This window comes from Oncorhynchus mykiss, chromosome 3 (genome assembly GCF_013265735.2).
Source record: "Oncorhynchus mykiss isolate Arlee chromosome 3, USDA_OmykA_1.1, whole genome shotgun sequence".
NCBI lineage: Eukaryota > Metazoa > Chordata > Actinopteri > Salmoniformes > Salmonidae > Oncorhynchus > Oncorhynchus mykiss.
Genome location: NC_048567.1, coordinates 20,735,945 through 20,754,350, shown reverse-complemented (window position 1 = coordinate 20,754,350; position 18,406 = coordinate 20,735,945). Strand labels below are relative to the sequence as shown.

At 44.9% G+C, this 18,406-nt stretch overlaps 1 protein-coding gene across 1 annotated transcript in view; it reads right to left on the bottom strand.

Moving 5' to 3' along the window:
• The window catches only part of LOC118936416 (metalloreductase STEAP4-like), a 39,944-nt gene that overhangs the window by 4,450 nt on the left and 17,088 nt on the right, over window positions 1–18,406 (bottom strand).

The window sequence follows — 18,406 nt, the reverse complement described above, 5'->3', positions numbered from 1 at the left end:
GTTGTTCATACTGTTCTCCAGGGGTAATCACAAAACCCAGGTCCTCAACCAAACCAGTTCAGTACACAGTCCTCTCCCTGTTTGTGCAGCCCGCTTCCTCTTTTATTCCCAATCACTCCATGGCTTAATGATCCCCAGGCTTGCCTCATTGGGGCAGGAAGTCCATATGAGGCCCGGGGTGGAGCCAGCAGGCTGCAAGATATCTTCCTTCAATCACCACTCCCCTCATCTCTCCCTGCCATCTGCCACTATATATACACACACACTGATCAAAACTATGAAAGCAAAGTATGTAAAGTAAAGTGCTGGTCCCATGTTTCATGAGATGAAATAAAATATCCCTGAAATGTTCTATATGCACAAAAAGCATATTTCTCTCAAATTATGTGCACAAATTTGTTTACATCACTGTTAGTGAACATTTCCCCTTTGTCAATAGAATCCATCCACCTTGAGAGGTGTGGCATATCAAGAAGCTGATTTAGCAGAATGATCCTTACAGAGGTGCTGAGGGCAATAAAAGGCCACTTTAAAATGTCTCAGGTTTTGAGGGAGCGTGTAATTGGCATGCTGATTGCAGGAATGGCCACAATAGCTGTTGCTAGAGAATGTAATTGAATGTTCATTTCTCCACCATAAGCACCTCCAACGTCATTTTAGAGAATTTGGCAGTACATCCAACCGGCCTTACAACCTCAGACAACGTGTAACAATGCCCGCCCAGGATCTCCACATCCAGCTTCTTCACCTGTGGGATCGTCTAAGACCAGCCACATGGGCAGCTGATTAAACTGAGGAGTATTTCTGTCTGTGTGGAAAAATGAATTATTATTGGCTGGGCCTGGCTCCCCAGTGGGTGGGCCTGGCTCCCAAGTTGGTGGACCTATGCCCTACCAGGTCCACCGGTAGCTGCACCCCTGCCCAGTCATGAAATCCATTGATTATGGACTCATTTATTGATTTAAATTGACTGATTTCCTTATATGAACTGTAACTCAGTAAAATCCTTGAAATGGTTGCTTGTTGCCTTTATATTGTTCAGTAATACATTCATTTATATTCCGTACTCTGACATTCATTCTGATATTTCTTCATGTACTTCTTTACTATTTGGGGATTTGTGTGTATTGTTTTGTATTGTTAGGTACTGTATTGTACGCAACCAAGAAAATTTGATTTGAGCTCTCTCTGTGTGTGCTTGTTTGTGATCCTTCTGTGTGTGGGAATGACATAAACAACCCTCCCATTCACATCATGAACCACACAAAGACAGACACACAAAGACACACTGCTACCCAACCACCCACAGTATACCACAGAGAGCAATCACAGGTCAGCAGAACTGTGATTCACCTTAACCCAAGCACAGCAATTATGGTGTTCTATGAACACAGGAAGAGGAGCTTTTTAGAAGTGGAATTGAGTAATGATGTTAAACCTTGTCCTATATAATAAGCCCTATATAATAATATTTTGTGTATTTGCATTTGGAGAAAGAAAAAGAGAGAGAGAAATAGCTAGAGGGAGAGAGAGACTAGGTCTTACATTAGCCTGTAATTTGTGGGTTTTCTTCTGGAACCCATGTCACACCCACTCACCAGCAGTCATTATCTCATAAGACGGGAGGGGAAAATACTGATACACACACAAACAAATAAACTGATAATGGGGCACAGCGCCGACATAGTTACTGGCCTTCTGATTGGTCTGTCTCCTTACCAGCAAAGTTTCTGCTACCTGGCAACTAACAATATGCAATATGCAGGCCATAATAACAAGGTTCTTCAGTAATGTCTTTGACCACTTTTGGAATTTGCAGGTTTTTGTTCTTGCCCAGCACTGAAACACCAGACTCAGTCTAATCAAGGTCCAAACTAAAGACTGTGATTAATGTAGTTAATCAGACTTCGGTTGATCAGGCTTATTATTGTTTGGTATTAGCTAAGTACCAGATAGAGGCCGTGTTGATGTTACTGGGTGGGGCACAAGACAAGAAAAAACAGTTTTCAGTTGTTTCTTCTGTATCTCGTCGTTTACAGCTGGCCTGTCAGCAGTGCGTGTGACCTGAACTGCTCTCTACCCCACACAGACCCTTATTACTAACCACCAGTTCAATGACCCTCCAGTCTCAGCCCCAGCCCCAGTCCATAACCATAAAAAGCACAAACAGGAGTCAACACACCCTGAGTTCCCAGGACCAGCATGGGAGACCACTGACTGAGGTCCCAAAACAGGAAATTCACAGATTAAGGGAAAATGCAACTACTTGAGTTGGGACCTGAATCAGAGTGAGATTTGAGGTTGGAGGATGGGGGAAAAGGGCTGCACCTTACATAGAAGAACTGGGGTGGGATGAAAATGAGTCGAATGGGGAGATGATGATGAAAGTGAGTCGAATTCGAGAGATGGTAATGAAAATGAGTCGAATGGAGAGATGGTAATGAAAATGAGTTGAATGGAGAGATGGTAATGAAAATGAGTTGAATGGAGAGATGGTAATGAAAATGAGTTGAATGGACAGATGGTAATGAAAATGAGTTGAATGGAGAGATGGTAATGAAATTGAGTTGAATGGACAGATGGTAATGAAAATGAGTTGAATGGAGAGATGGTAATGAAAATGAGTTGAATGGAGAGATGGTAATGAAAGTGAGTTGAATTGAGAGATGGTAATGAAAGTGAGTTGAATGGAGAGATGGTAATGAAAATGAGTTGAATGGAGAGATGGTAATGAAAATTAGTTGAATGGAGAGATGGTAATGAAAATGAGTTGAATGGACAGATGGTAATGAAAATTAGTTGAATGGAGAGATGGTAATGAAAATGAGTTGAATGGAGAGATGGTAATGAAAATGAGTTGAATGGACAGCTGGTAATGAAAATGAGTTGAATGGAGAGATGGTAATGAAAATGAGTTGAATGGACAGATGGTAATGAAAATGAGTTGAATGGAGAGATGGTAATGAAAATGAGTTGAATGGAGAGATGGTAATGAAAATTAGTTGAATGGAGAGATGATAATGAAAATGAGTTGAATGGAGAGATGGTAATGAAAATGAGTTGAATGAAGAGATGGTAATGAAAATGAGTTGAATGGACAGATGGTAATGAAAATGAGTTGAATGTAGAGATGGTAATGAAAATGAGTTGAATGGACAGATGGTAATAAAAATGAGTTGAATGGAGAGATGGTAATGAAATTGAGTTGAATGGACAGATGGTAATGAAAATGAGTTGAATGGAGAGATGGTAATGAAAATGAGTTGAATGGAGAGATGGTAATGAAAGTGAGTTGAATTGAGAGATGGTAATGAAAGTGAGTTGAATGGAGAGATGGTAATGAAAATGAGTTGAATGGAGAGATGGTAATGAAAATTAGTTGAATGGAGAGATGGTAATGAAAATTAGTTGAATGGACAGATGGTAATGAAAATGAGTTGAATGGAGAGATGGTAATGAAAATTAGTTGAATGGAGAGATGGTAATGAAAATGAGTTGAATGGAGAGATGGTAATGAAAATGAGTTGAATGGACAGATGGTAATGAAAATGAGTTGAATGGACAGATGGTAATGAAAATGAGTTGAATGGACAGATGGTAATGAAAATGAGTTGAATGGAGAGATGGTAATGAAAATGAGTTGAATGGAGAGATGGTAATGAAAGTGAGTTGAATGGAGAGATGGTAATGAAAATGAGTTTAATGGAGAGATGGTAATGAAAATGAGTTGAATGGAGAGATGGTAATGAAAATGAGTTGAATGGAGAGATGGTAATGAAAATGAGTTGAATGGAGAGATGGTAATGAAAATGAGTTGAATGGAGAGATGGTAATGAAAATGAGTTGAATGGAGAGATGGTAATAAAAATGAGTTGAATGGAGAGATGGTAATGAAAATGAGTTGAATGGAGAGATGGTAATGAAAATGAGTTGAATGGAGAGATGGTAATGAAAATGAGTTGAATGGAGAGATGGTAATGAAAATGAGTTGAATGGAGAGATGGTAATGAAAATGAGTTGAATGGAGAGATGGTGATGAAAATTAGTTGAATGGAGAGATGGTAATGAAAATGAGTTGAATGGAGAGATGGTAATGAAAATGAGTTGAATGAAGAGATGGTAATGAAAATGAGTTGAATGGACAGATGGTAATGAAAATGAGTTGAATGGAGAGATGGTAATGAAAATGAGTTGAATGGAGAGATGGTAATGAAAATTAGTTGAATGGAGAGATGATAATGAAAATGAGTTGAATGGAGAGATGGTAATGAAAATGAGTTGAATGAAGAGATGGTAATGAAAATGAGTTGAATGGACAGATGGTAATGAAAATGAGTTGAATGGACAGATGGTAATGAAAATGAGTTGAATGGAGAGATGGTAATGAAAATGAGTTGAATGGAGAGATGGTAATGAAAGTGAGTTGAATTGAGAGATGGTAATGAAAGTGAGTTGAATGGAGAGATGGTAATGAAAATGAGTTGAATGGAGAGATGGTAATGAAAATTAGTTGAATGGAGAGATGGTAATGAAAATGAGTTGAATGGACAGATGGTAATGAAAATGAGTTGAATGGAGAGATGGTAATGAAAATGAGTTGAATGGACAGATGGTAATGAAAATGAGTTGAATGGAGAGATGGTAATGAAAATGAGTTGAATGGACAGATGGTAATGAAAATGAGTTGAATGGAGAGATGGTAATGAAAGTGAGTTGAATGGAGAGATGGTAATGAAAGTGAGTTTAATGGAGAGATGGTAATGAAAATGAGTTGAATGGAGAGATGGTAATGAAAATGAGTTGAATGGAGAGATGATAATGAAAATGAGTTGAATGGAGAGATGGTAATGAAAATTAGTTGAATGGAGAGATGGTAATGAAAATGAGTTGAATGGAGAGATGGTAATGAAAATGAGTTGAATGGACAGATGGTAATGAAAATTAGTTGAATGGAGAGATGATGATGAAATGGTGCTCCTCCTCTACTTCTCCTATCCTCCTCCCTTGCAACAGAAGGGTAGTAAAGTCCAGTTTCCTGTATTGCAACATCTAAGCTTTGGAAAGAGACAGGGAGATGTTGCAAGCGGAGCTTTTCCCTGTGATATGGACAGGCTGGTGAAAGCAACGGTGTATGTGTGTGATAGTTTGGGTGATATACTGTACGGTGGAATCTCCCTTTTGACCCCTGCTCCAGTGGTGCTCCGTGTGAGGCCTGTAAAGTTAAAAGTGTCAGATCTAACATCTCCTTGTTACACACACACGCGCTCACATGATCCCAGAAGCTATATAGCATTTCAATCACGGCAGTCATAAAACATCAATGAGTTATTCTCCAATGAGAGATGAGCTTTCAGCACCCTGGATGACCAGTGACCATGGAGACTCTGTCCTTGTCTCCACCAGCTCATCTCCCAGTAGCTCATCTGCCTGGAAACTGACAATACACTCTTACCTTTATTCCCATCTCTCCATTCAACTCCACTCCCTCCTCACGATCCCCCCTTTCTACACATTTTCTTCGTTACTATCATTCCCTTTGACATCAAATCCCACTCTTGAACAAATTCCTGACTGTAGTCTATCTATAATTTATCCCTCTGACCACACTCTGTTGAATATTTAACTCTGACAGTCATGTATAATAACAGTTAACTGTGTGTCAGGCTGCCTCTCAAACCGTTGTAACGCTCCAGGCCTGCAGGCCTACACGCTCTGCTTCGTTTCTTCTCTCCCTGGCACTTAAAGGAAAAATCCACTTAAAAACAATGTTTTTGTACTTTTTCATTAGTCCACTGTTAATAATAGAGTCCCAAAATAAATATTTTGCATGTCAGCAGATATTGGACTTTCAAGAAGCAAAGTTTCACTTGCCACATCATCATGACGATGCAACGCATTTGACATCATCCTGATTGTGTGGCAAGTGACACTTAGCGTCTTGAAAGTCCTGTATCTTGAAAACTTGGACTTTTCCGTTCATTTTTGTATTTTCCTGTAAATATTTGTATTTATTGGGGATCCCCATTAGCTGTAGCTACTCTTCCTGGGGTCCAAACACATTAAGGCACTTACAATACACATAAAACAAAAGATAAAACAGGACATCATACAACACTGTTACACCGCTACATAATGTATCTACAACACAAAATGTATCATACCACCAAACAACAATATTACAATGTGTGTAGAGTGAGCATGCTAGCCCCTGCGTGTGTATACGTGTGTCTGCACCTGTATGTGTGTCTCTTCACAGTCCCCGCTGTTCCATAATGTCATACCTGCTCCGCTCCTCCTCTCTGGCGCTCGAGGGTGCCAGGCTGCCCTTCATTACGCACACCTGTCACCATCATTATGCGCATCTGCACTCATTGGACTCACCTGGATTCCTTCACGTTTGTTGATTGCCCCTCATATATTTGTCAGTTCCTCGGTTAGATCCCTGTGTCAGCATTATTGTCATTTTGTTTTCCCCTGTCCAGACGCTGGCCGTATTCTGTTCCTGTCCGTGTTTCATTAAATGTTCCTTCCCTGTACTTGCTTCTCGTAGAATACTGACATCAACATTTGAAGCATCAGGGAGGTTTATTGTTTTGTTGGTGACGTCGGGTCCAGGTCCCACTGCCGTAGGGACCGGGGGTGCCTCATTAAATGTTCACTCTCTGTACTTCCTTCTCAAATCAAATCAAATCATTTTTAGTCACATACACATGGTTAGCAGATGCTAATGCGAATGTAGTGAAATGCTTGTGTTTCTAGATCCGACTATGCAGTAATATCTAACAGTAATCGAACAAATTCACAACAACTACCTTGTACACACAAATACACACACATGTAAAAGGATGAATAGAATATGTACATGTATGGATGAGCGATGGCGTGCGGCATTGGCAAGATGCAGTAGATGTTATAGAATACAGTATATACGTTACAAAAAATCTAATCAAATCAAAATTATTTATTCAGCCCTTCTTACATCAGCTGATATCACAAAGTGCTGTACAGAAACCCAGCCTAAACCCCAAACAGCAAGCAATGCATTTGTAGAAGCACGGTGGCTAGGACAAACTCCCTAGAAAGGCCAAAACCTAGGAAGATAAACCTAGAGAGGAACCAGGTTATGAGGGGTGGCCAGTCCTCTTCTGGCAGTGCCGGGTGGAGATTATAACAGAACATGGCCAAGATGTTCAAATGTTCAAAAATGACCAGCATGCTCAAATAATAATAATCACAGTAGTTGTCGAGGGTGCAGCAAGTCAGCACCTCAGGATTAAATGTCAGTTGACTTTTCATAGCCGGTCATTAAGAGTATCTCTACCGCTCCTGCTGTCTCTAGTGAGTTGAAAACAGCAGGTCTGGGACAGGTAGCACGTCCGGTGAACAGGTCAGGGTTCCATAGCTGCAGGCATAACAGTTGAAACTGGAGCAGCAGCACGGCCAGGTGGACTGGGGACAGCAAGGAGTCATTTTGCCAGGTAGTCCTGAGGCATGGTCCTAGGCCTCAGGTCCTCCGAGAGAGAGAGAGAAAGAGAGAATTAGAGAGAGCATACTTAAATTCACACAGGACACCGTATAAGACAGGAGAAGTACTCCAGATATAACAGACTGACCCTAGCCCCCCGATACATAAACTACTGCAGCATAAATACTGGAGGCTGAGACAGGAGGGGTCAGGAGACACTGTGGCCCCATCCGATGATACCCCCGGACAGGGCCAAACAGGCAGGATATAACCCCACCCACTTTGCCAAAGCACAGCACCCACACCACTAGAGGGATATCTTCAACCACCAACTTACCATCCTGAGACAAGGCTGAGTATAGCATCATTCAGAGCTCGGGTATTTTCTGTATACCAGGGAGCTAGTTTCTTATGACAAATGTTTTTAGTTTTTAGGGGTGCAACTGCATCTAGAATATTGCATAAGGTTAAATTGAGCTCCTCAGTTAGGTGGTTAACTGATATTTGTACTCTGACGTCCTTGGGTAGGCAGAGGGAGTCTGGAAGGGCATCAAGGAATCTTTGGGTTGTCTGAGAATTTATAGCACAACTTTTGATGCTCCGTGATTGGGGTCTGAGCAGATTATTTGTTGTGATTGCAAACGTAATAAAATGGTGGTCTGATAGTCCAGGATTATGAGGAAAAACATTAAGATCCACAACATTTATTCCATGGGACAAAACTAGGTCCAGAGTATGACTGTGACAGTGAGTAGGTCCAGAGACATGTTGGACAAAACCCACTGAGTCGATGATGGCTCCGAAAGCCACGCTGTATATGGCCCAGGAGGCCTATAAACCGTAGCTATAAAAAGTGATTGAGTATGCTGCATAGATTTCATGACTAGAAGCTCAAAAGACAAAAACATATTTTTTTTTGTAAATTGAAATTTTCTATCGGAAATGTTAGCAACACCTCCGCCTTCGCGGGATGCATGAGTATATGGTCACACATATGAGATGAGAAATGTAGGATATGTAAACATTATTAAGGTGGTGTTATTTAAAGTGACTTGTGATACCTTTATTAAGTCCATTTATTTAAGTGGCCAGAGATTTGAGTCTGTATGTTGGCAGCAGCCTCTCAATGTTAGTGATGGCTGTAAACCAGTATGATGGCCTTGAGATAGAAGCAGTTTTTCAGTCTCTCGGTCCCAGCTTTGATGCACCTGTACTGACCTCACCTTCTGGATGATAGTGGGGTGAACAGGCAGTGGCTCAGCAGGTTGTTGTCCTTGATAATCTTTTTGGTTTTCCTGTGACATCAGGTGCTGTAGGTGTCCTGGAGGGTAGGTAGTTTGCCCCCGGTGATGAATTGTGCAGACCGCACTACCCTTTGGAGAGCCTTGCGGTTGAGGGTGGTGCAATTGCCTTACCAGGCAGTGATACAGCCCAACAGAATGCTCTCGATTGTGCATCTGTTTGTGAGTGTTTGTGAATGTTTAAGATGACAAGCCAAATTTCTTCAGCTTCCTGAGATTGAAGAGGAGCTGTTGCGCCTTCTTCACCATGCTGTCTGTGTGGATGGACCATTTCAGTTTGTCCGTGATGTGTACGCCGAGGAACTTAAAACGTTCCACCTTCTCCACTACTGTCCCGTCGATGTGGATGAGGGGGTGCTCCCTCTGCTGTTTCCTGTAGTCCACGATCATCTCCTTTGTTTTGTTGACATTGAGTGAGAGGTTATTTTCCTGACACCACTCTCCGAGGGACCTCACCTCCTCCCTGTAGGCCGTCTCGTCGTTGTTGGTAATCAGCCCTACCACTGTAGTGTCGTCTGCAAACGTGATGATTGAGTTAGAAGCGTGCATGGCCACGCAGTCATGGATGAACAGGGAGTATTGGAGAGGGCTGAGAACGCACCCTTGTGGGGCCCCAGTGTTGTGGACCGGCGGGGTGGAGATGGTGTTTCCTACCTTCACCACCTGGGGACGGCCCATCAGAAAGTCCAAGACCCAGTTGCACAGGGCGGGGTTGAGACCCAGTAAGGGGCCTAGACAGCTGCCCTGGGGAATTCCTGATTCTACCTGGATTATGTTGGAGAGGCTTCCATCAAATAACACCCTTTATGATCTGTTAGACAGGTAACTGTTTATCCACAATATAGCAGGGGGTGTAAAGCCATAACACATACGTTTTTCCAGCAGCAGACTATTATCGATAATGTCAAAAGTCTAACAAAACAGCTCCCACAAAATTTTTAGCATGAATTTCACTCAGCCAATTATCTGCCATTTGTGTAAGTGCTGTGCCCGTTTAATGTCCTTCCCTATAAGCGTGCTGAAAGTCTGTTTGTTTACTGTAAAATAGAATTGTATCTGGTCAAACACACATTTTTTCAAAAGTTTACTAAGGGTTGGTGACAGGCTGATTGGTTTGCTATTTGAGCCTGTCACGGCTGGCTGAAGGACTGGACCAAGGTGCAGCATGGTAATCGATGCAGACAAAACAAAGAACAAAACCAAACCGTGAAGTTTTGGGCAACGTGCCCTGAACAAAGTCAAAGTTAACTTCCCACAAAACAGGTGGGGGAAAGGGGTACCTAAGTATGGTTCTTAATCAGAGACAACGATAGACAGCTGCCTCTGATTGAGAACCACACCCGGCCAAACACATAGAAATAGAAAATCATAGAACATAGATCATAGACTTCCCACCAAATCACACCCTGATCAAACCAAAATAGAAACGCTCTCTACGGTCAGGGCGTGACAAAGCCAGTAAAGGGGGCTTTATTTGTTACGGTGCGTGAATGAGGACCCAAAAGCGAATTAACTTAAACAGAGCTTCTTTAATTACCAAACATAGGTAGGCTCAGACGGACCGGCAGATTCCGACAGGACAAGACAAGGTTACAGCAAACATGACGACAGTCTGGTTCAGGCATGAAACACAACAAACAAGAATCCGACAAGGACAGGAGCAGAAACAGAGAGAGATATAGGGACCTAATCAGAGGGAAAAAGGGAACAGGTGGGAAAAGGGGTGACGAGGTGGTTAGGAGGAGACAAGGCACAGCTGGGGGAAAGGGGGGGAGAAAAGGTAACCTAACAACGACCAGCAGAGGGAGACAGGGTGAAGGGAAAGGACAGAGACAAGACACAACATGACAGTACATGACAGTACCCCCCCACTCACCGAGCGCCTCCTGGCGCACTCGAGGAGGAAACCTGGCGGCAACGGAGGAAATCCTCGATCAGCGCACGGTCCAGCACGTCCCGAGAGGGAACCCAACTCCTCTCCTCAGGACCGTACCCCTCCCAATCTACGAGGTACTGGTGACCACGGCCCCGAGGACGCATGTCCAAAATTCTACGGACCCTGTAGATGGGTGCGCCCTCGACAAGGATGGGGGGGGGGGTGGGGAAGACGAGCGGGGGCGCGAAGGACGGGCTTGATGCAGGAGACATGGAAGACCGGGTGGACGCGACGAAGGTATCGCGGAAGAAGAAGTCGAACTGCGACAGGATTAATGACCCGAGAAATACGGAACGGACCAATGAACCGCGGGGTCAACTTGCGAGAAGCCGTCTTAAGGGGAAGGTTCTGAGTGGAGAGCCAAACTCTCTGACCGCGACAATATCTAGGACTCTTAGTTCTACGCTTATTAGCAGCCCTCACAGTCTGCGTCCTATAACGGCAAAGTGCAGACCTGACCCTCTTCCAGGTGCGCTCGCAACGTTGGACAAAAGCCTGAGCGGAGGGGACGCTGGACTCGGCAAACTGAGATGAGAACAGCGGAGGCTGGTACCCGAGGCTACTCTGAAAAGGAGATAGCCTGGTCGCAGACGAAGGAAGCGAGTTGTGGGCGTATTCTGCCCAGGGGAGCTGTTCTGACCAAGACGCAGGGTTGCGAAAAGAAAGACTGCGTAAGATGCGACCAATAGTCTGATTGGCCCGTTCTGCTTGACCGTTAGACTGGGGGTGAAAGCCGGAAGAGAGACTGACGGAAGCCCCAATCAAACGGCAAAACTCCCTCCAAAATTGAGACGTGAATTGCGGACCTCTGTCCGAAACGACGTCTGACGGAAGGCCATGAATTCTGAAAACATTCTCGATGATGATTTGTGCCGTCTCTTTAGCAGAAGGAAGCTTAGCAAGGGGAATGAAATGAGCCGCCTTAGAGAACCTATCGACAACCGTAAGAATAACAGTCTTCCCCGCTGACGAAGGCAGTCCGGTGACAAAATCTAAGGCGATGTGAGACCACGGTCGAGAGGGAATAGGAAGCGGCCTGAGACGGCCGGCAGGAGGAGAGTTACCGGACTTAGTCTGCGCGCAGACCGAACAAGCAGCCACGAAACGACGCGTGTCATGCTCCCGGGTGGGCCACCAAAAACGCTGGCGAATGGAAGCAAGCGTACCCCGAACGCCAGGGTGGCCGGCTAACTTGGCAGAGTGAGCCCACTGAAGAACGGCCAGACGAGTAGGAACGGGAACGAAAAGAAGGTTCCTAGGACAAGCGCGCGGCGACGGAGTGTGAGTGAGCGCTTGCTTTACCTGCCTCTCAATTCCCCAGACAGTCAACCCGACAACACGCCCCTCAGGGAGAATCCCCTCGGGGTCAGTGGAGGCTACTGAAGAACTGAAGAGACGAGACAAAGCATCAGGCTTGGTGTTCTTAGAGCCCGGACGATAAGAAATCACGAACTCGAAACGAGCGAAAAACAGCGCCCAACGCGCCTGACGCGCATTAAGTCGTTTGGCAGAACGGATGTACTCAAGGTTCCTATGGTCAGTCCAAACGACAAAAGGAACGGTCGCCCCCTCCAACCACTGTCGCCATTCGCCTAGGGCTAACCGGATGGCGAGCAGTTCGCGGTTACCCACATCATAGTTACGTTCCGACGGCGACAGGCGATGAGAAAAATACGCGCATGGGTGGACCTTGTCGTCAGAGAGGGAGCGCTGAGAAAGAATGGCTCCCACGCCCACCTCTGACGCGTCAACCTCGACAACGAACTGTCTAGAGACGTCAGGTGTAACAAGGATAGGAGCGGATGTAAAACGATTCTTGAGGAGATCAAAAGCTCCCTGGGCGGAAACGGACCACTTAAAGCACGTCTTGACAGAAGTAAGGGCTGTGAGAGGAGCTGCCACCTGACCGAAATTACGGATGAAACGACGATAGAAGTTCGCGAAGCCGAGAAAGCGCTGCAGCTCGACGCGTGACTTAGGGACGGGCCAATCAATGACAGCTTGGACCTTAGCGGGATCCATCTTAATGCCTTCAGCGGAAATAACAGAACCGAGAAATGTGACGGAGGAGGCATGAAAAGTGCACTTCTCAGCCTTCACAAAAAGACAATTCTCTAAAAGGCGCTGGAGGACACGTCGAACGTGCTGAACATGAATCTGGAGTGACGGTGAAAAAATCAGGATATCGTCAAGGTAAACGAAAACAAAGATGTTCAGCATGTCTCTCAGGACATCATTGACTAATGCCTGAAAGACAGCTGGAGCGTTAGCGAGGCCGAAAGGAAGAACCCGGTATTCAAAGTGCCCTAACGGAGTGTTAAACGCCGTCTTCCACTCGTCCCCCTCCCTGATGCGCACGAGATGGTAAGCGTTACGAAGGTCCAACTTAGTGAAAAACCTGGCTCCCTGCAGGATCTCGAAGGCTGAAGACATAAGAGGAAGCGGATAACGATTCTTCACTGTTATGTCATTCAGCCCTCGATAATCTATGCAGGGGCGCAGAGACCCGTCCTTCTTCTTGACAAAAAAAAACCCCGCTCCGGCGGGAGAGGAGGAGGGGACTATGGTACCCGCGTCAAGAGCTACAGACAAATAATCTTCGAGAGCCTTACGTTCGGGAGCCGACAGAGAGTATAGTCTACCCCGGGGGGGGGGTGGTTCCCGGAAGGAGATCAATACTACAATCATACAACCGGTGTGGAGGAAGAGAGGTGGCCCTGGACCGACTGAACACCGTGCGCAGATCGTGATATTCCTCCGGCACCCCTGTCAAATCACCAGGCTCCTCCTGTGAAGAAGAGACAGAGGAAACAGGAGGGATAGCAGACATTAAACATTTCACATGACAAGAGACGTTCCAGGAGAGGATAGAATTACTAGACCAATTAATGGAAGGATTATGACAAACTAGCCAGGGATGGCCCAAAACAACAGGTGTAAAAGGTGAACGAAAAATTAAAAAAGAAATGGTTTCACTATGATTACCAGAAACAGTGAGGGTTAAAGGTAGCGTCTCACGCTGAATCCTGGGGAGAGGACTACCATCCAGGGCGAACAAGGCCGTGGGCTCCTTTAACTGTCTGAGAGGAATGTCATGTTCCCGAGCCCAGGTCTCGTCCATAAAACAGCCCTCCGCCCCAGAGTCTATTAAGGCACTGCAGGAAGCTGACGAACCGGTCCAGCGTAGATGGACCGACAAGGTAGTGCAGGATCTTGAAGGAGAGACAGGAGTAGTAGCGCTCACCAGTAGCCCTCCGCTTACTGATGAGCTCTGGCCTTTTACTGGACATGAAATGACAAAATGACCAGCGGAACCGCAATAGAGACAGAGGCGGTTGGTGATTCTCCATTCCCTCTCCTTAGTCGAGATGCGGATACCTCCCAGCTGCATGGGCTCAGCACCCGAGCCGGCAGAGGAAGATGGTAGTGATGCGGAGAGGGGGGCAACGGAGAACGCGAGCTCCTTTCCACGAGCTCGGTGACGAAGATCAACCCGTCGCTCAATGCGAATAGCGAGTTCAATCAAGGAATCCACGCTGGAAGGAACCTCCCGGGAGAGAATCTCATCCTTTACCTCTGCGCGGAGACCCTCCAGAAAACGAGCGAGCAAAGCCGGCTCGTTCCAGCCACTGGAGGCAGCAAGAGTGCGAAACTCAATAGAGTAGTCTGTTATGGATCGATTACCTTGACATAGGGAAGACAGGGCCCTGGAAGCCTCCTCCCCAAAAACAGATCGATCAAAAACCCGTATCATCTCCTCCTTAAAGTCCTGATACTGGTTAGTACACTCAGCCCTTGCCTCCCAGATTGCCGTGCCCCACTCACGAGCCCGTCCAATAAGGAGAGATATGACGTAGGCGACACGAGCAGTGCTCCTGGAGAAAGTGTAGGGCTGGAGAGAAAACACAATATCACACTGGGTGAGGAACGAGCGGCATTCAGTGGGCTCCCCAGAGTAACACGGCGGGTTATTGATTCTGGGCTCCGGAGATTCGAAAGCCCTGGAAGTGGCCGGTGGATCGAGGCGGAGATGGTGAACCTGTTCTGTGAGGTTGGAGACTTGGGTGGCCAGGGTCTCAACGGCATGTCGAGCAGCAGACAATTCCTGCTCGTGTCTGCCTAGCATCGCTCCCTGGATCCCGACGGCTGAGTGGAGAGGATCCGAAGTCGCTGGGTCCATTCTTGGTCGGATTCTTCTGTTACGGTGCGTGAATGAGGACCCAAAAGCGAATTAACTTAAACAGAGCTTCTTTAATTACCAAACATAGGTAGGCTCAGACGGACCGGCAGATTCCGACAGGACAAGACAAGGTTACAGCAAACATGACGACAGTCTGGTTCAGGCATGAAACACAACAAACAAGAATCCGACAAGGACAGGAGCAGAAACAGAGAGAGATATAGGGACCTAATCAGAGGGAAAAAGGGAACAGGTGGGAAAAGGGGTGACGAGGTGGTTAGGAGGAGACAAGGCACAGCTGGGGGAAAGGGGGGGAGAAAAGGTAACCTAACAACGACCAGCAGAGGGAGACAGGGTGAAGGGAAAGGACAGAGACAAGACACAACATGACAGTACATGACATTATTATTCTTAGGTAGCGGAATTACTTTGCTTCCCTCCAGGCCTGAGTGCACACACTTTCTGGTAGGCTTAAATTGAGGACATGGCAGATAGGAATGGCAAATTCGTCCACTATTATCCTCAGTAGTTTTCCATCAAATTTGTCAGTCCCTGGAGGCTTATCATTGTTGATAGAATTTAAAATGACAATGCTTAGCTTTCATAATTTGATCAGTTATACTTGGATGTGTAGTGTCAGCATTTGTTGCTGGCATGTCATGCCTACATTTGCTAATCTTGCCAATGAAAAAAAATCATTAAAATAATTGGCAATATCAGTGGGTTTTGTGATGAGTTAGCCATCTGATGCAATGAATGATGGAGCTGAGTTTGCCCTTTTGTCCAAATTTTCATTTAATGTGCTCCAGAGCTTTTTACTATACATTCTTTATACCATTTATCTGTGTTTCATAGTATAGTTTCTTCTTCATTTTATTATTATTATTATATTTATATTTATATTTATTTTATTATATTTATCAGTAAAGTCACATGATTTCTCAATTTGCTGTATGTTTGCCAATCGGTTGTGCAGCCAAACTTATTTGCCATTCCTTTTGCCTATTCCCTCTCAACCATACAATTTATGTTATTTATGTCAGTGCAGGGTGAGCTGCACACAGTGGACTTCCTACTAGGGCACACCGCCTCAGTGCTAACAGTGTAACTCTGGTTCATAGGCACAGGATTAATGCATATAATAGCTGTAGGATCATTAGAGGCATTCAGAGAAGTTGGAGGGACATGGATTTGGTTACTTACATTGTGTCTACCAACGCCCCTGGTATAATGTACATTTGCTGAAGAATTATGACAACTCAGTGACACAATGGTAGGGATGAACTGAGCTGGGCTTGGGTCATTGATAAGTCATTGTCTCAAAGTGCAGTAGATACAGCTCCTACAGCGCTGGAACTGTTCATTTACTTCTCCAAAGAGGGCTCCATTGCAAAACTTATCTGGGACTAACTTTGTTACCTTGAAGGCTAGCAACTTAGCTAGCTAACTAAGATTAGCGGCTCTGTCAAGCAAGCTTCAACCTGTCTGTCAAGCAGGCTTCAACCTGTCTGTCAAGCAGGCTTCAACCTGTCTGTCAAGCAGGATTCCGGGACAAGAAATAGCAGTCCTAGCTGTTAAAAGCTAACCGTGTCGCAGAATCCATGCAAAACCAAGTTCAGCATTTATATTTAACAAATATTGCTTGTTTTAATCAAAAACAACAAACCGAGTGTGTCCAGTGATGTTTCTGATTTACCCTAGAAGTTCCACACACCTGGTTTCACAGTTGACTAAATCAGTCACTGATTAGAGAGGAAGGGTGAAAAACATCAGCAATTCACCCCTTCCAGGAGTGTAGAGGGAGAATGTGGTAAACCAGAGCTATGACTGTCATCTGAGCTGTGTTTAGAATGATGGAAACATAGCAAACTGTTACAACGGAAAACACTAAACATTTGAATGTCCAGTTGATGGCCACGTCATTCTGTATATACTGATGCTAAATGTTAAGTCAAATAAATGCACCCCTGGGGAGTACTGTCCTCTAAAGTACTTAAACCAGCCAGAGATACAGTTGCATACAGGAGCTGGTTCACCAACTACTTATCAGATAGAGTTCAGTGTGTCAAATTGGAGGGCCTGTTGTTTGGACCCCTGGCAGTCTCTATGAGGATGCCACAGGGTTCAATTCTCTGTCCGACTCTTTTGTCTGTATATATCAATGCTGTCACTCTTGCTGCTGTTGATTCTCTGATCCACCTCTACGCAGATGACACCCTTCTATATACATCTGGCCCTTTTTTGGACAGTGTGTTAACAAACCTCCAAACAAGCTTCAATACCATACAACTCTCCTTCCGTGGCCTCCAACTGCTCTTATTTGCTAGTAAAACTAAATGCATTCTCTTCAATCGATCGCTGCCTGCACCTGCCCGCCCGACTATTGTCATTACTCTGGACGATTCTGACTTATGTCAGAATTCTGAATATGTGGACAACTACAAATACCTAGGTGTCTGGTTAGACTACAAACTCTCCTTCCAGACTCACATCAACAAAAGACTCCTTCACTTAGGCTGCCAAACATACCCTTGTAAAACTGACTATCCTACCGATCCTTGACTTCGGCGATGTCATTTACAAAATAGCCTCCAACACTCTACTCAGAAAATTGGATGTAGTCTATCACAGCGCCACCTGTTTTGTCACTAAAGCCCCATATACTACCCAACACTGCGACCTGTATGCTCTCGTTAGCTGGCCCTCGCTACATATCCGTCGCCAAACCCACTGAATCTAGGTCATCTGTAAGTCTTTGCTTGGTAAAACCCCGCCTTATCTCTGCCCACTGGTCACCATAGCAACACCCACCCGTAGCACACTCCAGCAGGTATACTTCACTGGTCATCCCCAAAGCCACCTTTCCTTCCAGTTCTCTGCTGCCAATGACTGGAACGAATTGCAAAAGTCACTGAAACTGGAGACTTACAGTTGAAGTCGGAAGTTTACATACACTTAGGTTGGAGTCATTAAAACTCGTTTTTCAACCAGTCCACACATTTCTTGTTAACAAACTAAGGTTTTTGCAAGTCGGTTAGGACATCTACTTTGAGCATGACACAAGTAATTTTTCCAACAATTGTTAACAGACAGATTATTTCACCTATAATTCACTGTATCACAACTCCGGTTGGTCAGAAGTTTACATACACTAAGTTGACTGTGCCTTTAAACAGCTTGGAGAATTCCAGAAAATTATATCATGACTTTAGAAGCTTCTGATAGGCTAATTGACATATTCTGAGTCAATTAGAGGTGTACCTGTGTATGTATTTCAAGGCCTACCTTCAAACTCAGTGCCTCTTTGCTTGACATCATGGGAAAATCAAAAGAAATCAGCCAATACCTCAGAAAAAATGTGTAGACCTCCACAAGTCTGGTTCATCCATGAGAGCAATTTCCAAATGTCTGAAAGTACCACGTTCATCTGTACAAACAACAGTACACAAGTATAAACACCATGGGACCACGCAGCCGTCATACCGCTCAGGAAGGAGACGCATTCTGTCTCCTAGAGATTAACG